The sequence below is a fragment of the Acinonyx jubatus genome, chromosome E4 (assembly GCF_027475565.1).
Source record: "Acinonyx jubatus isolate Ajub_Pintada_27869175 chromosome E4, VMU_Ajub_asm_v1.0, whole genome shotgun sequence".
NCBI classification, from domain to species: Eukaryota; Metazoa; Chordata; class Mammalia; order Carnivora; family Felidae; genus Acinonyx; species Acinonyx jubatus.
In genome coordinates this window covers 23,520,371-23,543,711 of record NC_069395.1, presented here as the reverse complement: position 1 = coordinate 23,543,711, position 23,341 = coordinate 23,520,371, and the positions used below count along the sequence as shown (strand labels likewise).

The 23,341-nt window shown below is 35.9% G+C and overlaps 1 long non-coding RNA gene across 2 annotated transcripts in view; it reads left to right on the top strand.

Moving 5' to 3' along the window:
* Window positions 1-23,341, top strand: part of LOC113603979 (uncharacterized) — a 104,310-nt gene that overhangs the window by 35,853 nt on the left and 45,116 nt on the right. For both annotated transcript variants that reach the window (XR_008293062.1, XR_003425798.2), the window contains exon 2: window positions 20,154-20,227. This is a non-coding gene — a long non-coding RNA (uncharacterized LOC113603979). The remainder of the gene's footprint in view (window positions 1-20,153; window positions 20,228-23,341) is intronic.

Here is a 23,341-nt window from a genome sequence, read left to right as displayed (position 1 = left end):
GATTCTGACAGATTAATTTTTTTAAGTTAATGTTATGTTTTAGTATTTTGTTGGGGAATTCCATGTTTTGCTATGAAAAAAAATGTGTGTGCTACATCTCTTATTAGGAATGCCCTCTTACTTGCTAAATTTGGAAGATGATATGAGTTGCTGAACTCCTTAGTATGCCCTACAAACTGCCTCGTTTAATATGACAAGGTGTTTATTAAAAAAAAAATTATGTGCCATATATACAGACATCCTTCACTCCATAGGAAAGATGACTTTCTTGATATGTACCAGGCATTGGTGAAGCAAATTAAAAATGAATGATTCTCTGGATTTATGGTTAACTCTCATATTTTATGACCTTTTTAAAAACTAATTTTAGTGTAAATTATCCCAGAAATATTGCAGAGAAAATGTTTAGAAGCATAACAACTACATATAGTAAAACCCTAATAATAAATATTAAACTATTTAAGCATTGGATGTTAGCACTAGGCCCAACTCTAAAATTATGGTTCCTCAAAATTTTCTATCTTCTAAAACAAACTCCAAGATGTAATACAGTCTTCTACCTCATATCAAAAGTATATAAACATAATAAGTGATCCTGAATAATATGCATCTAACAAAAGAAATATCCATTATTGTGGATATTTATTCTGTATTTATAATAATATTATATAGTATTTATTATACAGTGTTCTGATAAATTAATGTGCCATATTGTTTCAAATTCAGACAAATGTTAAAATATTATGTAGCAAGCAACAAATATGAAATACCGAATGGTCAGCTGAGTGGAGGCTTTTGTTACTTTGTTCAACCACTGTCATCCACTAATAAAAATTTCAAAATTACATATCATATGCACAAATTACTCCATCTTTTAAGCTTATGATAATCTTTGGGTCCTCTCACATAAATAAACAAGTACTTAAAATATGTTGATTTTTTTCCCCATATATCCCTGTACTTTGGTTTTAGTGCCCACTAAAATACAAAGTAAATTAGAATAACTTATTGATACTTGCACATAACAAAACTACTGTGTATGTAAGAAACAATCATGCAATTATATTTTAATACTTTCCATTACTCTTTTATATCATATCATATAGCTAAATAAATATATTTAATATATAATGTTTATAAATATATACCATATATATTTAAATATGATATTTACTTAAAATTTATCAGATGTTTAATATCATAGGCCAGAAAATAGACACATAGCAGTGATACAAATGGACAAGTTACCTGACCTCAGAGAACTTTAGACTCCATCAAGACCTTTGTCACCAAGTGAGCTGGGCATAAGTTCAGGTTGCATCGTCTGAATTTGAGTTAAGCTGCCCTGTATTAGTGTCGACCGCCATGCAATATAGTTCACTGACATATGGACAGAATCATATAACTCATGGTCCCTTCATGTATTCAAAACAGCATATTTATGTGGATTTTAAATGAATTCTCTAACGAATGAATGCAAGTAGTAAATTGAATTAAGTGAAACATGCTATTTTTCCACCCAATTATAGTTCCTAAAGATCTAAAAGAGAAACATCTGTTTGAGCCAGTTATAGAGCGGGTTGCTGACTGAGAACGGCAGGAGGGCGCGCAGTTAATCATCTGTACTCCTACAAGGAGCCCGCTCACCAGTGTGAATTACTAAGGAGGGCTTCCTGAAGGATAAGACACTGCGCAGTCTCCGCGTAAAAAGCAGTAAAAGTCACAGCGGGGAGAAAAGGGAATTGGCGCTTTTACAAGAGGAGGAGGAGTTTTTAACAGTTACACTGGTAGCTCAGAGGTTTGCATCAGCACTTCTTCCCAAAACATGGAATAAAACCTGCTGTACAATAAGGTATTAGTCTTAAATATAGCAAATAAATTAGAAAATTTACTGTATCTTAACAAGGTGTTAACTTGAATAAACAGCATGTTGGATCAACCTTCTGTTTAATTTGTGTACATGCAGCAGAGAAGGAAGCCAAATTATCCAAGTTGGAAACAGATGTAGGCAAACAAGAAGTGGAGCAGAGCATATATATTTTATTCTCTATAGTAGAAATCATCTGTTTACTCAAAATTCAGTCTTTACCTTACTATGCAATATTAGTGATAACTGTAAACATTTATGATTTCTGAATTATACACATGAATTCTAAAAATAAAACCTCGAAACATCTTTATTGCCATTTTTGTTCTATATGGTATACTTCCAGTGCTGAGAATCTAGACTTTTTCTTCTTTGTTCCTTTTCTTACTCATTAATTTATTTCTTCCTCCCTCCCTTCCTGCCTTCCTGCTTTCCTGACTTCTTTTTTTTTCCTTCTTTTAAATCCAGTGGAAAGGGAGTTTTTACATCCTTTTCAAAGCTTAGTCTTTTTTGTTTGTTTGTTTGTTTGTTTGTTTGTTTGTTTTTTTCCTTCTGGGCTAAATCAACATTTCTTTAGATTTTCTCCATCATCTAGATTTCCCAAACTGGTACTACATTTATGGATTTTCATTTTCAGCTTTTTGTGTTCCATCTTGATATTTCACCTCTAGAAATCAGCATGAATTAATTTTACTGAAACTAATGAATTAGTAATACCAATATTTTCCATAATTTTTAACCAAAGAAATGATCACATAAATAGAATCATAGGCATATGTTACCACATGAACCACCAATGGAAGCATTGAAACGATTCAATCTTCAAAGAGTGGCAAATAGACATTTTAAATTCCCTGAGAATGTATCTTTATAAATGTCTCCAAATCTGGTTTGGACTTCTGTTTGGTATTTAGGAATCAGAGTATACTTATACAACGGTAATTTGTCTTCAGGAAATCATTTCAACTACTCCAAAGATTGTAGGAATTAATGGAATTTGTATGTCCCATTTATGAAGTAAACCAGTTTTGAGTCAGGCCCCAAATAAAAGAAGGCTCTGCAACAGGTCTGATCTACTGTGTATTAATGTGCTTTGATCACAGGCCATGTGGCCCAGCTCATCTAATGGCGCTTAAAGTGTTGGTGGCTGATAGTGATGCTGATAGGAGCCTTGTGCAGACCCATACAGGTCAATCATTATATAGACCATTAGAATTTTGGAGTGAGCCCTGTGAATAACTAGTCTTTTGAGAAGCAGCTCTTGGCCTGCTGCTGGGCTTTAGTAGAGTCTGAAAAGTGGACCATAAACCACCAAATTACCATGCAATATGAACTGCCCATCATGAATTGGGTATTGTCTGACCCACCAAGCCATGAAATTGGGTACACCCAGTAGCACTTCATCATCAAACGGAAGTGGTCTGTATGACATGAGGCCTGAAGGCACAAGGAAGATGCATAAGGAAATGACCCAAGCATCCATGGTTCCTCCTCCTGCTGTATTAATTTCTCTTTCTAGTGCACAGCTAGCATCTCACAGGAAGTTCCCTTCAGTCAATTGAATGAGAAAACAAAAAAACTCAGGTTTGGTTAATCCATGATCCTGCATATATTTGGGCACTTCTCAAAAGAGGACAGTGCAACACTATATCCCCACTTTGGGATAGCACTACAGGATAGGGAAGGGAAATATTCCCAGTGGCCAGAACTTGAAAAGTGCGCCTGGTATTCATTTTGCTTGGAAAGAGAAATAGCCAGAGGTACAGGTCTATATTGACATATGGGCTATGGACAGTTGTTTGGTTGGATGATCAAGGTCTTAGAGGGAATGGGACTGAAAAACTGGTGACAAGATTCATGTGGAGATACCTCTCCAAATAGACACACAGTCTGAACATTTTTGTGTCCCAGGCAAAGGCTCACCAAGGGTAAGTGCAATAAAAGAGGATTTTAATACTCACCTAGATAGGATGACATGTGCTGTGGACCAGTGAACCATTTTCCCTAGCTACCCCTGTCAGTGGAACATTGGTCATGATGACGGAGATGTAGGTTTGCATGTGCTTAGCTGTCTGAACTTCCAGTCACCAAGGCACTGCTGATTACCAATCTTCCCACAAGAATGCCGTCAGTGTAGTACAGATTGCCGTATCTATCATCATGCAGTTCTCCACAGCATCCTTATGAACCAAGACATTTATTTCACAGGAAATGAAAGGTGGCAGTGGGTCCAGTCTTGAGGAGTTAACTGGTTTAACCATGATTTTCCTTATAGAACAGCTGATAGAATGGTGCAATGGCCTTATGAAGCCTTAGTTATGGTGCCAGCTAGATGGCAAGACCTTCCAGGGTTGCAGTAATATCTCCAGGATGCTCTATATGTTCAGCACACTACAGGTGTAGTGTGATTTGTCTCACAGTCAGAGTTCATGGCCAAGGAAATCAAGGTAGGGAAATGGAGGAGGCTGCTCCATTGTTACTGCAAGTAAACCACTAACAAAATGTATGCTTCTCATCTCCCTGACCTTAAGTCTGGGGAGTCTTGAGATCTTAGTTCCAAAGAGAGTAATGCTTCTGACAAGGAACATGACAATGATAGCATTGAACTGGAAGTGGAGACTTTGACGAGCCTGATTAGGCTCCTGAATTAACAGAAAAAAAAAATAGGGTTTCTGTACTCGTTGGAGTGATTTTTTGATCAGGGTAACATTGGGCTGACTCAACAATGCGGATTAAGGAGGGTATGCACAGAATGCAGATCCTCCAGGGTGCCCCTTAATATTCTTAGGTCCTGTCATTCAAGCCAGTGGAGACTCTCCTAACCCAGTTCAGGCTGGACTTCTAATGGCCCAGATCCTTCAGCAATGAAGGTTTGGGTAACTTCACCAGAAGAAACAGTGACCAACAGAAGTGCCTCCTTCTGGAATGTTACTGGAAGAAGCTTGTTACACATACCAGTTATGATCATGTGACCTGTTGGAGACACATGGACTGTAACAGTTATGAGTATTTCTTCCTTATTTTGATGTGAATATGTTTTTGTGTATACATACTAACATCACACAACTTTTTGTCGTTTTTCTTTCCTTTCTCATCCTCTAATCATATAAAATAAGATTAAGGTTAATAGTGGTTAACTTTACATCTCTGTATTTAAGCTACAGGATATCAATGAGAGGGTATGAGTCAACAGGTAGAAAAATGATATCACCCAGAGACAAAAAAGAGACTCTTTTTGTGGAAAGGGTTAATCGGCTTGCAGGTGTATCAGAGATAGTTGTGCCATGTTGAGTGGAAGCATGATTTTGTCGGTTTCCATATTTGGAGATTAGCATAGTTTAAGAGATATGTGTGGGTGCTGAGTTGACAAGCGGTAAACTGTGGTGGCTTTGTGATGTGTCTACGTGGCTAGGCTTAACTACATTTTCCAGAATTTCCTGTATAGTTCTGGTTAGGGTGAGGCACAACAGAATGTTTTATGGGAGACTGGAGGTAGGAGAGGAAGTAGCAGCCATTCTGTAGCTCACGCATATCGTCATTCATCTACTGGCTCCTCCCATTGGTGAGGGGCAGTGGCAGTGGCATTGGTGAGAGGAAGCTAATTCCTCCAGCTTCCACTGGATCTTCCTTCTGCTTCTACTCTTAGACTAATGTAGGTATGGAGTTCCATGATGAAAGGCCTTCACTTCTGCAGGACAACCACACAACTAAGGTCAGAGGCCCTAGGAATTGACATTGGTTTAGACTCTTCTTGTGGCCTCCAGCTTTTGTTTATGGCTCCTTGATTGTTCTTGCTGTATTTCATATATATCTTCTCTCTATCACTGCCTACTTTGTAACCTTCAAGCTCCAGCTTCACACAAATCATAGGGATTTGACTTTATGGGATTGTCTCGTTAAGACTATTGCTTTATGTCTAATATTGGAGTTTAGAGTCCATAGACAGGCAATCAGGGAGGGAAGGTGGTTTATAATCTCTTAGGGGTTCTGCCTCTTTTGTTGAACTTACACTGAAATATTTTCTTTGTATTCTGGAAATGAATACATTCTCTCTTAGAAATATAGAAGAAACAAATATGGTGTCACTAATTTATCCTTGATTTTCCTCAAGATCCATAATTACATCATGCTTTTTTCTCTGAAAGTCAGGAGTTGCATACTATCCCAAATATTGCTTATCTTTCTCCACTAGCAATAATTAATAGGAGAAAAAAGAGAAAATTTAGGAGTCAGGAGAAAAACAGATCAGAAAATCCACAAGACAATTGTTAGCTCTTGAAAAAATCAGTTTTTCTCTTTAAAATTGTAATAATTTCCCACCACAGAGAGGTGCTCTCACACTTGGTTCTCCAATATTTGCAAACCACTATAGTTCTAAAAGGTTGTACAAAAGATTTTCAAACACAGTATTAAACATAGGGCATTTTTATTTAAAAATTGTTATAATCCATGACATGAAAAAAATAATTCTGTAGTCTTTAAAAAACAAAAGTTTGCCTGTGATAAAGTCATCCTTCCCCTACCTTTGAGCCATCATGTCAAAGGAACAACAGCCTCTAATATGTTAAGTTCTTGATGTATTATGTTTTAAAATAATACTTTATGTGCTCACCATAACTGAGGTTTTGGCATTATCTTGGTATATTTTACATGTGCAAAAACTATGTACACCTGTCTTTTTATATCTCTTCCTAAGCTACATAAAACATTGTAATTTTTACTTATTTATGTTAAATAATATCGCCTTTTGTAAGCAACTGGTGATTTTGCCTGAAAAGCTGGCTGTTGATAGAAAACATTTTTCTTCTTTTATTTGGCTGAGTGTTTTGTAACAGAGGGAATATGGCTCTGTGGTCAGGCATTGGGCTGCAGAGATAACTATGTATTTTAACATAGTTAATGCTCTGCTTCTTGCCTGTCCTGCAACCAAGCACATGCCTCAACATCTCTGTGCCTTATTTCTTCCCATTGGTAAAATTGAGGTATAACAAAATGTCTACTTCCAATATTTGTTGTGCAGCCTAAATAAGAAAATTCATGTAAAGTTCTTCAAATACTGCCTGGCATATGGTAAATGCTCATTAAATGTTACCCATTATAATATTGTCTTCTGGCCTGCTAATAAACTACAAAAAAAACCCATATGGATCTAAAGCACAAGATTTATAATTAACAAAAGGAAAAAAAAGGAAAGATTTTATTCAATAAAAGTAAAATAGTGTGTCTTTTAAGTATAGGCCTCTCCACAGAGATATTGATAAAATAATAAAAGTCAGACCAATAGAGGCACATAACCATTTTATATCTAGCAGTTGGGTGCTTAACTCTACAGAACTTGGAAATGAAATCGTGAAATAGGACACATTTCCCTTTGCAGTTTCTCTAGATTCCCTGTGAATTTGTACAGGGCCAGTAGATATATCCAAGCACTATTTGATAAAACACTACTTTTCAAAAAGTGGGAACAGCACATAATTACCTCTGCATGGTATTTCTTTGGTAATTGCAGATAAATTGATAAAAATATCTCTACTACTAGGCAAGCAGAGTATTGATTGCAATTTGCTAGGCTATAAGAAAAAGTGATTTTTCTCTCAAGTTTTAATATAAGTACTTACTTGTTTTACTTTATGGCAAATACAAACCTCATATCAGCAGCTGAAATTCTTCATGGAAAAATCTCGTGATTGCTAATCCTCAAGATTGACTCTATATTTTTTGCTAGTATTTACCTGCTTGTTATTTTCCTGTTGAGCAATTTCTAAAAATTACATTTCCTATAGCTGGGAGTTTTATTCTATCAATATATTTCTTAAATGCAGAACCTTCAGAACATCCTAACCATAATTCTTTTAGAAAGAAAAGCAGGGAGGTCTCAGATCTTTCTTTCTGCTTCAACATATCTTAACTACTCATGCATTCACACACACACATTTACTTTACATCTTACAGATTCATGGAAGAGCTCATTCCATTCTGTTTTCAAGTCTTGTTTATTTTTGCTTTTGTTGACATGCAGTCTCTTTCAAGGAAACCTAACTAACCCTTTATTCTGAAGGAAAGCTATGCACTGTATAGCTTTATACAGCTTTATACACTGTATAATTTTAATTGGGGATGTAATGTTTGGCCACCATATTGACTTTTGTCTAATTATTTACATGTTTTCATTTCTTCCCTGAATTGATCTCAAAGGAAATGTGTGTGCATTTATAGTTCATTTATCACTGATAGTTATCCCAAGTATAACAACATGCAGTCCACTTAGCTCTAATTATAACTTGTTTCACCCAACCCAAAATATGCTTTTGTACTGATTGTAGAGTTTTGGATTCATCATAGATTAAGAACCCATATCAAAGTGAGAAACTACAGTGGGACTTCGATTAATTTATAGAGAGGAGTGGGGGTCTTGTACGGAAATGATGTCAGTGATGACTTTGGTTTATGACAATAAACATTGGTTTATGTCAGCTTGGCATTGGACAGCTCTGACATGTTACCTGTGATACATAATTCTTCAGCTCTTGGGTAGTAGTGCGAACACCTGGTTCAGTTGGTCAGCTGTGATTCCTCACAACCACCCATTCCGCCTCTAAAATGCAGTGATGGTTCTTAGTTCCATGGCAGAATTAGGTCACCCTAGTTAGTTTTATGTATGTGAGCAAAATTATCACTGAGGACAGCAAAAACAAATTTTAATTTATCAAGGATCATTCATCTAGTACAATATTTTATAAATAACTTATTTTATAATAAAATTAGTTGACAAACATTTCTATAAATTAATTGGCACATTTGATAATTTCTTGGAGAACTATACAAGAACCTACTAATGCTAAGTAGTGAAAGTTTAGAGCTGTTGCAAGCAGAAAAGGTAATTAATAATATATATAAATAATAATAGTCAAACTTCTGCCTAATCTGCAATCCTTTCTTCAGTTACATTTTTTCTAAAATATGTTCCTTTAAGCCAAAATCACTTAGAGACTGTTACAGAAGAACTCTAACCCAGAGAAAACCTACATGTAATAGACAGCTAGTGGAAGGCATATTGACTGACATTATTTAGCCAATCAGCTGATACATCATTTAAACCCTGAAATTCTGAACAACTGCAGGTAAAGTGTCCTGAAACATATGGAGCAGTTGGGTGTCTTCAGTTTCCCTAACTTACTTTATCTTTCTTTCTTTTTCTTGCTGTTACTGGAAAAGAACTTAACTCAGTAGTTATGCTGTGAAAGGTGAAGTACTAAAGTAAATGTTTGTTTTGAAAATGCTCCATTCTGAATAATCTGAATGAAGCATTTATTCCTATGGAGGTTTTGAATGTGCTTTCTATTCTATTCTGCCCAGAATAGAATTAAGTTCTATTAACATGGGATTAATTAATTAAGTTCTAGAACATGGGATTAAGTTCTCCATGGCTCTACCCTGGCAGCATACTGCTAAAACCAAGTCATGCTGTTGGTGACATGGCAGGAGGGAGTAAAGATGACTAAAGAAAAAACACGAGCCCAAGATATCCATGTGCAGCTGACTCTTTATGGACTGAAGGGCAAATCAAATATGTGACCTACATGACTAAGGTCCATAATGATGTGGGATCCTTTCAACTGAGGGAGACGCTAGGACGGTCATGAGGAACTCATGAGGAACTCTACCTGGGAGGAAACTCCCTCCAAAACTTCTGGTAACAACTGGGATATAAATACAATTACTATTTTCTAGCATGACCAATAAGACCACTCTTAGGTCTAGGCAGTGCCTTCTCATCACAGCTTGTTTCCCACCAGAGGCAGGTCGCCACTGCCACCGCCCTTTGCCCCTGGGTGCAGGGCACCAGCTCTGCTCTTGCCAGAGCTCTGCCCAGGATAACTTGTATTTAAGGCAATCCTTTCTCCTGAGCCCTTCATGTGATAGGATGGGATCACAAGGTATCTGAAACTTCTCTGTTAATTGTGGCCCATGTGAATTTTTTCACGGTCCAATTAAAAGGCTCGAGGATGCTGAAAGGGAAGCTACAAGGGACTTTTTATGGTAGCGTCATGTGGAGCTTGAGCATTTAACTAGGTTCCTGAGGTACTCGTGCTATTTGTGAGAAATTTGGAACAGGAATCATATTGAAAGAATGGGACTAATTGAGTACAAATATAAAGGAACCTTATTTTTATCCTCCTGTCCATCTCCAACTACCCCCACCCCTTGCCATGAGATTCATTTTGCCTTTGCTTCCCTTGGGCAAAAGTAGGGCATACCCCATGCCTGCCATGCTCACTTTTAGATAACAAAAATCCTCCAGTAACTTCCAATTTCCACACACAGTCTCCATTCAGTAATTATTTTGTTCAATCCAGTGTATTAATTTAAACATTAGGAACTTCATTTTAAGTTGAAATACCCCTCCCTATCAGGAGAGAAGTTTGTGATCCACTCTGGGTGTTGCAGTGTGGAATGAAAGTTGGTACTTGGTTAATAATGTTGTGTGTGCCTGGTAGATATTTAAAGCTAACACTTTCACTCACGGTGTGTGAGTTCATCAGAGCCCACAGGGACTTTCTCACCTGGAGTTCCCTTAAGGAGAACCAAGAGCAACTCTATTCTGGCTGGTTACTTTGGGCCATTGCTTACATCTTGTCTTATGCAAATAGCCTGCCCATTCTGTTGCCAGGAATACCTATAGACCTTTGGTTTATATTGTGAGTTATTTATTTAAAAATAATTCAGTATCACAGGTGTGATTTTTATGTAATTTGTATTTGTAGGTACTTGGTAAACACTTGAAATACTTTAATCTGGAATACTCTAGGGGTAGTGTGTTAGCTTTTGAAAATTAAGAGCTTTTTCTATTTCTACTGAGAGAAATAAGGAATCCATAGAATTTTAAGTCAGAGGTTGATTTCAGTTAACCGTTGAACTATCATTATCTTGGTCTGTATTAGAGGATTTGTAAGTCAGCATTAAGGTATTTATATACGTATATTTGTTGAATGGGTAGTGATTGAGATATGTTTATTTACTAGTAAACTTGTGAGCTCTAGGGAACTCTAACTAGCTAACTAGCTAACTAGCTAACTAGCTAACTAGCTAACTAACTAACCAACATCTTCCCAGTGGGAGTTTTGGTCTATGCCTGTATTCAGTCCAATGTACTGCCATGTTATGAGGGAATCTGCTGTCTTACAAAATGATAACATACTAGATGTAGAACAGAATACCGCTACAATAATAGGTGACATGACTCTCTGGGGTCTGTTTGTAAATGACTTTTTCTATGAGTGTGGTAGAATTTGGTATAAGCCTGGCTTTCATTGCAACATATCACCTGGTTGGGAGACTTTCAGAGAGAACACTTATAGTGTTCATGTATGTCTATTTGAAGCCTCTGGTCTTACAAGTGGCAATGTGAAGAAATTAGGTATATAGATAATTATAATTATCAATTAGGTATTATCAACAGGTGGCCAACTTCGGCTAAGACCTCCCTATCCTGCTTTGCTCTGATAACAGTTAGTGATCCTAGCTTTTGTTCTTCAGGAGGAGATGGGTCAGAAAACAATATACTGTACTTCTCAAGCTCAAGGTGAGCCATATTAGGCTATCTGAGTGGTCTTTATAAACCCTCTATCTTTTCACATTATATGAAAAAGGAAGTACCTCCCACTTTTCCCTTTGGGATTCTGGTTGGGAATCACAGCACATAAAGAACTCTCTCTAAAAGTCTTTTTTCTAATCTCTAAATTCTGACACTTTTATTGTCTTTATGTAGTCCTGTAGTCAAGAAACTTAAGAAGATTAAACAACAACAACAAAAGATCTTGCTTTCTATTCCATTTAGTTAATTAATTAATTAATTAAACAAATAAATAAATAAAGGGCTCAATATTATAAATTGTCAGATCATGACCTGAGTCCGAATCAAGAACTGGACGCTTAACCCACTGAGCCACCCAGCCGCCCCTCTATTCCATTTTAGATAGCAGACTAATAACTCAATTTGGAATATGGAAACAGTTTGCATCCATTGTGTTTGAGCCTCAGCCTAAACTGGGATGGAAAGTGAGAACTGAGATAGGTCAATTTTGATACCATACTATGCATGATAAAATATGACTGCTAAAGAATAATATATTCAGGTAAGCTATTTTATATTTTATCACATAATCTGGTTGTTTTCAGGCTGCCACTGGACCATTTACTACAGTAAAACAGTGATTTAATCTAGTAAACCAATTGATTATGCCAAATTATAACTGGAAAAAAATGTGTTACTCATATAAACATAAAATGAATGTATCTAAAACATTATTTCATTACTGAGGGGACTAGAGAGATACTAAAACTAGTTCAAAGGAAATCTGAAGAACAGTTATAGGCATTTAAAAATAGTGAAATAAGAAATATAAAAAATACCAGGCTGTATATGACACTGGTTAATGTCCTATGGGTCAATGAAACCATGAAATTTGAGGTTACCTTTTTTCACTGATGAGAAACCTATAAGCTAAGATGTGACATTACAGTGTCCAGGTGCTAATCAAATAGTAAAGAGCAAAGTCTAACTCAGGTATATTCTCCTTGAGAATTAAGTAGTTTATCCATGATTGTTTTAAACAATTTCCCTGCATAACACTGAAAGGACATACCACATCTTCTTTGCCTTCTCTACAAATGTTGGGAAATTTTCCCTAATAAATAACAACATATTTTTCATTTGACTATATAAAGCAGTTTACCTATTTTAGATAATTAAATGAGAAAATAATGATGGATACTAAGCATACCAGAGTATAAAAGATACACATTTCATGTCCCTCAAATTCTTTGGACCTCCATTTTACATACTAATAATAAATTTGGCATAGCTGCTTTCTGGGGTACTATCTGATGCCATGAACAGTTAATTTATTTTTCTAACTGCTCAAACTATTAACGATTTTCAACTCTGTGCATCTCTTTTCATTTTTTCCTTTGTTTCTCTGTCAGCTCTCTGTTCTACTTTCCATTATAAGTGTCTGGTTACATTTATCTTATTACTCTTCTTTGTACTATTTATAGTCTTTTTCTCATATTTTTCTTTGTCAGAGATTTACTTCTTTGCTAAATACTTACATCTTCTCTCCAGCTGTGAAATGTCAGAGCAATTAAGACCTGGTCCTAGACCACATTTTATTCACTCTACATTCTCTCTCCTGGTGATCTGATCCATGACTATTACTTTAAATGCCATCTGTAGAAAATAGTTTCTGAATCCATAGCACTAGTGAGACTCAGACATCAATACCAATTACTTAATCAGTATCTACATATGAATAAATGAAAATCAGCTCAAAGTCAGCCAGTCCTAAACCAAACTCATCATCTCTCTTTCAATTTTTCTCCTTCACTGTTCCCATTTTAATGAATGACCCCATGGTGGAATCTGACTGTATAAGACAGATGTCCTAAATGCTTCCGCCCTCTCCCTCCCATATACAATACATAATTGAGATTTTACAAGTTCACTTCCTAAATATCCCTCAAATTCATCAATATTTTTCTACATCAATAACACTATGACTCTAAGCTAAACAACACCATCTCTTATCTGTATGAAAAAAGATCCCTCCTACTTAGTCTCACTAATATGTACTTTCTGTTCTCCAATCAATTTCCCACACTATAAAGAAGATAGTCATTTTAGAAATCACATCTATTCCATTTGCCCTTTAAAACCCTTCAGTGGATTCTTATTTGTCTTAGGAGAAAGTGAAAATCTGTTTGAGCATGGCTCGCATAGTTATAAACAAGAGCTGTGGAGACACACTACCTGGGTTCAAATCTAACCTCTTTCACACTTCACCTGTATGAGCTAGGAACTGAGTGCCTCAGTTCTCAGATAAGTCATTAGTAGTACCTACTTGATACAATTGTTTTAAAAATAGGGGCACCTGAGTGGCCCTAGGAATGGATCTACTTCCAAACTTACTCTTGTCGTTGTTGATAGGACTCAGTTCCTCTGGGTTATTGGACGAGGGTCTGTGCTCCTTGCTGTTTGTTGGATGAAATCCGGACTCTGTTCTTTGCATGTGAGCCTCATGAGAGACATTACAATGACATAAATACCAGGGAGAAGAGATTATGGGGAGCCATTTCTGAAGCTGTCTACTGCAATCACCTTATTCAGGTTCTGTAACATAACTGAAAGTGAAGAAAGCAGAAAGTATTAGATTTATTACAATTCCTCAAAATAATGTTGTCTTCGTGGAGGAAAGAAAGGCTAAAAATTATCCAAGCCAAAAAAAAAAACCCCAAAACAAAAACAAACCACAAAACAAAACAAAACAAAGCAAAACAAAACGAAAGAAAAAGTAAGAACAAGTATAAGAGTAGATAATTATAGTAGGGGCACCTGAGTGGCTCAGTTGGTTGAGGGTCAGGCTTTGAGCTGACAGTACAGAGCCTGCATGGGATTCTCTCTCCCTCTCTCTCTGCCCCATCCCCACTCTGTCTCTCTCTCTTTCTCTCCCTCTCAAGATAAATAAATGAATTAAAAAAAAATAAAGTAGGGGTCCTGGGTGGCTCAGTCGGTTAGGCCTCTGACTTCGGCTCAGGTCATGATCTCACGGTTCGTGGGTTCGAGCCCCGTGTCGGGCTCTGTGCTGACAGCTCAGAGCCTGGAGCCTGCTTCACATTCTGTGTCTCCCTGTCTCTTTGCCCCTCCCCCACTCGTGCTCTGTCTCTACCTGTCTTTCAAAAATGAATGAAGATTTAAAAAATTAAAAATTGAATAAGCAAATACATATAAAGTTCTTTCAGCAGTGTCTTTCATTCAGACATCAATTTACCACAGTATTAGTATTACATTTTATTACCGTTTCATGATTATCTCCCTCTCAGTATCTGTAATTTAGCCATATATTGTTTGTTTTAGTTGTTGAAAAACTCATGCTTAGCCCCACCCCTGCATTTACACATGCTACTTCCTTTACCTGGAATGGTCTCTTACTCACCTTCACTTTTGGGGGGTCTCAACATTTATTGTGATATCCCTTAACTTTGGCTCCACTTCTTCAAGTTGTACCTTTATTAAATTATCTCCATTTGAACCAAGTGAGTTGAGTTTTATTTTCTGCTGGGAGCCTGACTGATACAGAAGCTCTGCCCATGGTAGACATGAGGGAGCCTAGGCTAATGGAGATTGATCTCAACACATGCTTCTGTGAGCCTCATGGAAGAAAAAGAGGGTGTAGTGATTAATTCACTAGCTCTTTACAGCTCCCTCCTGGAATGGACAGATTTCTGCCCAAGTTTAACTGGACAAGATAAGTCATAAGTCCACATCTCTCTTCAAAGAAAGAAGAAAAGTATAGTTACCATTTTCTTGGAAAAGAAGGTGAAGTAGGTCACTTATGACTCCATTGACCCTTACAACTACCAAACTAAACATAAGCAAAGGCATGAGAACATGAGAATGTACAGATGGTTGGAGATTAATGACTATCCAGTGTGAGGGGAGCTTCACATGTATTCTAGGATTAGACAGAAACATCTGTGGGGTGAGGTCAGTGAGGGCTATCATGTCATGCAAAATTTGTGTAATATTTTTTTTTCTTAGAATTGAAAGGAAGGCATAGAAAAAAATCTGAAAATGAGACAGGATCATGTCTATATTTTAGAATACTAAGATTCAACCATCATATCCTGAGTATAGATTATTTAATGAAGGGAGATTATAAAAAACTGTTTACATACAAACTTGGAAATATAACACACTAGGCTTATTATCTCAGCATCTGGAATGTATATTTGACTAAGATAATAAATTATATGCTTTTCTATATTGGGCAGAGGTTTCTAGTACATGAATCAAGGCAATTAATTAGACCGATTAAGTCGTTAGTTTACTCAATTAGCACTGACATAATCACAGTCTCAGAGGAAAAAAAAAAGATTGTTTGCAGTAGAAATATTTTTTAAAATATCCTTTAATCAGAATAATTATGTGGAAATATTCTATCAGAAATATATATGTAGGTGGCTCAGTTGGTTGAGGTCCAACTTCAGCTCAGGTCATGATCTCATGGTTCGTGAGTTCCAGCCCCGAGTCAAGCTCTGTGCTGATAGCTCAGTGCCTGGAGCCTGCTTCAGATTCTGTGTCTCCCTCTCTCTCTGCCTCCCCCCCACGCCCGGTCCCCGTGCTCATGCTCTGTCTCTCTCTCTCAAAAATAAAATAAACATCAAAAAATTAAAAAAAAAAAGAAATGTATATGTAAAGCAGCATCACATATCAGGTTTGAAATTTTCCAGATAATTAATAGCTCATAAAATTTTTATGCAAATCAATGGATATAAAATTAGAGTGGCCAAACACTGAAGAATTCTGAGATAAGAACAATAAATATATGATGCAGAAATAAAATAGCACAAAATTTCTCTATGTTTTGAATGTAATATAATTTAATTATTGACTCTCACATACATAACTAGAGTATCATCAATCACCATTTATTTTTTCTAAGTCACCAAAACTAATTATAGTCAGTAATCTTTACTCACTGAGACTAATCACTATACTACATTAAAAATCAATCTATTATGTGGTGTCTTGAAGGTCTGTTGGGTGTAGTGATTTTTATGAACCTCAAAATTTTATGTTGATTTCCTGAATACTTTACACAGATGTATTGAATTGTTGTCCAGCTTCTCTCTTGTAAGCAGTAAAAACACTGGTGATTTGTATTTCATCTTTGTGCTAAGTAAACAGCTCTGTATTGAAAAAATGTTTCATGAAAATTGCCATTCAGATAATTTTTAAATTAGAATATTGAAAAAAGGGGAATAAACTGAATTACAACAGGAAAATGCTGGATGAACGCAGGAGTAGAGGGAAAGTGACTCATCTTTATTTCAAGGGCTTCTTTACCCTTCCCTAAGACGTGTTTCTATTCAAAGATACGATGCTAAACACTTTAAGTTTCCCTTAGTTGATGCTTCTCCTAGAACTTGTAGGAATCAATTAAAATATAATATTTCATGATTTTAGAGATAAAAATACTCCGCAGATGACCTAACCGATTACCAATACAGAAGCTGAAAAGGACATTAAACAGCAAAGTTACATCATTAGTAGCAGAGTAGGATCTGTTTCCTGTTTGACAGAAATCTTTCCACCAAATCTCAAGTAAACCTCAAATAAATATTTAATGTTTACTATTATATTTATAGTTGAAACAAATTTTATCTACCTAAAAGAGTAGCATATTTTTTAACAAATGATACCAGAACAACTGAGCATCATATGCAAAAAACGAGCAAAAGCAAACAAAAAAGAACATGCATCTGCTCACAGACCTTACAGTCTTTACAAAACTAACCCAAGGTGCTTCATAGACCTAAGTATGAAAGGTTAAACTACAAAACTTCTAGAATATAACATAGGAGAAAACCTGGATCGCCTTGGACGTAGCAGTGACTTTTTAGATACAACACCAAAGGCACAATCCATGAAAAAAAAATAACTGATAAGCTGAACATCATTAAAATTAAAAATTTCTGCAAAATTTTAGTGTCTTATAAAGCTTATGAAACAAAATTTAGTGTCTTATTAAATAAACATACTCTTATGATCCAACAGTTGTGCTCTTTGGTATTTACCCAGAGTAGTTGAAGACATGTGTGCATGTAAAATCCTACACACGTTTATAGTAGCTTTATTCATAATTGCTAAAGCTTGGAGGCAACCAAGATGTCCATCACTAGGTGGATGGATACATAAACTGTGATCCATCTAGACAATGGAATATTATTCATTGCTAAAAAGAAATGAACTATAAAGCCATAAAAAGACATGAAGGAACATAAATGCATTATTATTGACTGAAAGAAGCTGATCTGAAAAAACTACGTACTATTAGAAGTCCAGCTATATGACATTCTGAAAAGGCAAATCTATGGAGATAGTAAAAAGATCAGTGGTTGCCAGAAGTTAGGGAGTGGGGAGGAATGAATAGGCAGAGCACAAAGGATTTTTAAGGCATTGAAAATACCTATGTGATACTATAATGACGGATCCATGCCATTATACATAGAATGTGCAACACTGAGAGTGAGTGGTAATGTATACTATGGACTTGAAATGGTGTGATGTGTCCATGTGTGGGTTCACTGATTGAAACAAATGAACCACTCTGGTGGGGGTTGATAATGGAGGAGGTTGTACATGTGTTGGGGGAAAATCACGGGCACATGGAAAATCTCCACTCTTTCTGTTTAATTTTGCTGCGAACTTATAAGTGCTCTAAAAAAATACGGTCTTTAAAAAAAAGAATAGGTTAATAAACACCCATATATTCCTCCTTCAACTAGAATCACTAATTGTTGCCATTTTCCATATTTGCCTTTTTCTCTCTCTTTTATATTTTCTCTCTCTTACTCCCTTTCCATCTCTCCTTTTCTCTCTCTCTCTCTTTTACACACACACCCGATTCCTTTACCGAACCATTCCAACCCAGCTGTTGCGTCATGTATCTCCAAAGAACAAAGGTATTCACCTGCATGACTAGTTTACTTGTATCAGGCTCAAGAAATCTAAATTTTCTATCATAATATCATCTAACATACAGTCTATATTTCTATTTCTCCTATTGGCCCAATGATGTCTTCACTCTTTTAAATCCAGGAGCCAGTCAAAAATCACACATATGTTTATCAAGTCTCTTTAGCCTCATTGATTCACTTTATAGGTTCAAAAAAACTTTTCTTTATATTAAGAGGCCTGGATAGTTTGGTTTGTAGAATTATCTTTGTCTTAATTTGTCTGATTGTTTCCTCCTAATTAGAATAATTTTCCTCAAGAACATTGCATACATGATATTGTGTCCTTCTTAGTACAAACTCATTTTGTTTCATAATTGGTAATGCTAATATGTGATAACGTTTTTAAGGGTGGTATGCTCCAGATTTCTCCATTGTAGAGGTTCTTTTTTCTTTTTGCAATTATTAAGTAATCAGTACACTGAGTATCTTGTTTCCTATATCTTTATATATAAACATATTACATATGTTTATATAATTATATAATTATTAAATATATATGTGTTATATTTTGCAGTGTAATTTATCATTGACTGTATTATTTAATTTTAATAAACGTCTCATAAATATTTATATCAATCTTAGAGATTTAAAGAACATTTTGTGTAAATGCACACAGTTAATAAACAATGAGATTGATGCTAGAATTTAGCTCTAGTTTTTCTTGTATTGTTCCCTTTTTGGGATACACGGTCATGTTTGGACAGTGTCTAACCATATATAGGCCAACCAAGATTTCAGAGTTTCTTAAAAACCAACAGTGACCATCTGAAATGAAGAGATCTAAGCATCTTATTTCATTTCCTTTGGCACTGGGACTTTGGTGCATTTTGCTTAATGTGTTCGTTCTTCATTAACTTCCTTTTTACTCAGAGCTCGTTACAGTAAAAAACTCATCATATGGCATGGTGAGAAAGGTAGACTGGAGCTTCTTTGTGTGATATCACTGAAGAATACATTTTCCTTAAAGTGTAGAGAAAACAAAATAGCACAAATGACAATAACAAATTAGTGGTTTCTTCTTAGCGTAGAGCCAATGTAAAGTTTTCAATCTATGAGTCATTGTTTGGGTAGAATCCTTTCTAAATGAATTGCATCTAAAATCTTGATTCTTTTGTGAGAGATGGTAGAAAGAGCTTGTCAGTCACCTGAATTTCAAATTCTGGTTCTTTCCAATATTGCCCATATGAACTTGGTCAAGTTAATGTCCTATTTTGTGGCCCCCGAATTGTACTTTCCAAAGCTATTGTGAGATTAAAATATTTAATAATTGTAAGGGTTTTTAAAAGGTGTCATGCACACAGTAAACATAAAAGGTGGATGAGAGACAGAATAGTGATCAAGAGTCAGGGCTCTGAAGCTAGAGAAAGTGGGATATGACTCATGGCCTCACCCTTACTACTGCAATGTAGACATTGAATTTTGAATATTAAAATACTGAGTTTTTAGTGTTTATTTTTGAGACAGAAAGAGAGACAGAGAGAGAGAGACAGATAGACAGAGCTCGAGAAGAAGAGAGGCAGAGAGAGAGGAAGACACAGAATCTGAAGCCAGCTCCAGGCTCTGAGCTGTCAGCACAGAGCCAGTTACATGACTCAAACTCAGGAATGGTGAGATCATGACCTGAGTTGAAGTTGTACACTTAACTGACTGAGCCACCCAGGTGCCCCTAAAATACTGATGTTTAATCACCCTGTTGTGTTTTTTTCAGCCTGCCTCATCAAAGTTTGAACCTGGACACTTTGTGACTCAAGGCAGTAAGAAGTCGGTTTTGGACTTTTTTGGGTAAGTAAATACACGGAAGTTGGGAACCATGAAGAGAGAGGGGCTTTCTAAATGTATTTTGCCTCTCAGGAAGCAGGCATATCCTTGGTATTCTCAGTCTACTGAAGCCTACTCTGGTGGTCTGGGTCATTCATACTCATTTCTACTGTAGGAACCCTGGGCAGAACGTGATTTGAACTGATGAGAAGTTGTATCTTTGTTTTTCACACTTATTTTTAATGTGTATATGTGTGTACAAACATACACGCACACAAGCACACAGAAATAATGTGTTTTGCTGGGAGTATTGCCTTAGATCCCATTGAAAGTATAATGAAATATATAGTATAAACACATGATTACCTTTCTAAAACCCCTGAAATCTGAATTCTGGAACACATCCGGCCCCATGCATTTTTAATGGAGGTGTGACTACAGGTGTTAAGGCTCCAGCATTTTCCATTTCCCCCTCGTGACAGCCTGGCATATGGCTTGACAAACAGGCAAATATGAAGGAGACTTAAGGCAGGTGTTTCCCATTTAAACTCTTTAAAGTGAAGACCTCATGAACTGACCTGGCTCTGTGACTTTTTGACCCAACACTGGTTAGCAGACAGAGATCTAGAATTTATCTACCAAGAGAGCTTCATGCTCTGGACTACAGACAGAAATCCATGTATTGTTTGAGGAGTGATACAGTAGTGAGCCATAGATTCTGGCTGGTAAATGTGCCTGAGTGGGTCACTACAGAAAGAGGACAGATAGACCTGTAACATTCTGAGTCAGAGCCCTAATGAGGGTTATAGCCAAACTTCAAACCACAGTGCCAGTTGAGTACTGCCAGAGCTCAAAGGGCAGATCTGTGCTCATTAATTGCAAATTCTATTATCAGATACCAGCAGAGCACTCAGGGACCAGGAGACCTAGGGACATAACCATGGAGATGGTAAAAACCAAAGGGCTCTATTTAGATATCTCAGCAACCCCTTCCTGTGACTGGGATGACTTTGAACATCAAGGGTATCTTAAACTCAGTGAACCACAAATTCTACTTTAAAGATATTTTAGCAAGATGGAATAGAAAAAAAAACAACCTTGATTTCAAACAGTCATTTCATTTTTTTTTTTTTTACTTTATATGGTTGTACTATATAATCTCATCATACATTCATCCTATTATATACATACATGTTAAAACACTTGTAAATAAGCTCCCTTCCGATTTGGTTTTATATGTAAACTATTATAAGACAATTTTTAAAAATTAAATAACTTCTAGATATATGGAAACATACCTAAATAAAAATGTATTTTATTTTCATAAAATAGTAATGAATTAGAATTTTAGTTTAAGATCATTTATAGTTTCAAAAGCCTTCACATTTTTCCAAAGAATTTACTATATTCCTACTGAACATTTCATTAAAAATGCCACAGACAGAATATGAGTTTTTCTAAGTATGACTTCTATCATTTTACTAAAATCAGTAAAAATAATTTTGTGCTTGGAAGGTTACTGCATTTCATCTCCCTCTCTGTAGAAATAGAATGAGAAAAAAGCAATAATAAGAGATGATAGCTTCAAATGTTAAAAAATAAAAAGTCATTTCCAATTGCACGCCCATTATCAGCCACAGAAAATGCGGGACTGAAGTAGGAGACATGGTGCGTAGCGCTCTGAAAGCACCATAATTTTAGAGATGGATCAATGAAAAAGAAAAAAAATACATCATTTGAAAATGCTGTAGTATTAAAAAGGCTTGGGAGAAAATGAGGTTGCAGTTTGAACAAAATTATACATTTACAAAAGAGGGAAGAAATTAGTTATTGTCTCAGCATCACCATAAAGAGTCCAGAAAAACTATACAAAACCATTTTGTAACTAATAACTTGAAAATTAATGAGTCCTAGATCTTCAATTTACTTTTGATGAATAAACTTTATTTGAATTAAGAGAAGAAAGCATTTAAGTATAAGAAACAGAGAAACATTTTCAACAATTTTAGAACATATCTAGGTTATATTGTAAAGAAACAGCACCACCAACAAAATACTCCTAAAAGGATCTTTGGTAATAGTGTCTAGTTGGGAACCATTGTATCTTTACAGGAAATACCTGGGGCACTGGGTTGATTGGTGTGCCTACACACCATATTCATGTTCCCTCAGCCTGTGAATGTGATCTTATATGGATATGGTTAGTTAAGTGACTATATAAGAGGAAAATTTGGACAGAAAACACAGACACAGAGGGAAATGGGCAAGGTGACAACAGAGGCAGTGGTTGAAGGGACTCAGTGAGGGGTGTCAAGAATTTCCAGCAACTTCCAGAAGCTAGGAAAAGTCATAGGACAAATTTTCCTTAGAACCTTCAGAAGGAGCATGACCATAAGAAATTAATATATTTATACAAAACAACAACAATTTTTTATATAAATAATGAAATTGACACCTAACTAATGCATTTTCTATCTTGCTCCCATCATTGATCCTTTATATATTTTTTAAGCTAACAAGTATTTGTTTGTTGTTTATACCTTCAAAAAAATTTTTGATTTTCATGGCATGTTAGGTGAAATCTTTACTCATTATTCTGGCACAGATTCATTTATTCATTACATCAAAATTCATTTACTGAGTATCTAATGTGTACTATATTCCAAATCTCACTTTTGATTTCTCTGAAAGTCTGGACCTTCTCATTTGTGATAAAGCTTCAAAAATCGCCTGGCTAAATCGATAGTGTATTAACTGTCCAAAGCATTTTCTTGAGTTCATTTTTTAAAAATTCTATTACTCCATTTTAGAAGAGAATGACAAGGTTTTTCCAGGAACTTGTCATTTAATGCATAGAAAATATTCCAAATATTCTTCTGGATCACTTGCTGGCTTAGTTTCGTTGTACAGAGGTACCATATGATCACCATCTCGGATGACTAATATTGCCATTGTAAATGTCTGCTCCTGAGGTCCTATGGACCTGTGAATATTGTTCCAACTTATGGCCTAGATATGGGTATATTTGATAAATAAACAACTGAGAACTTTTAGGAGTATCTAATGTTAGAACTGTGGTAGAAGTGCCTGTTTTGTCCTATAATAACATGTTACCCACTTTGTTCTCATATGCATTTG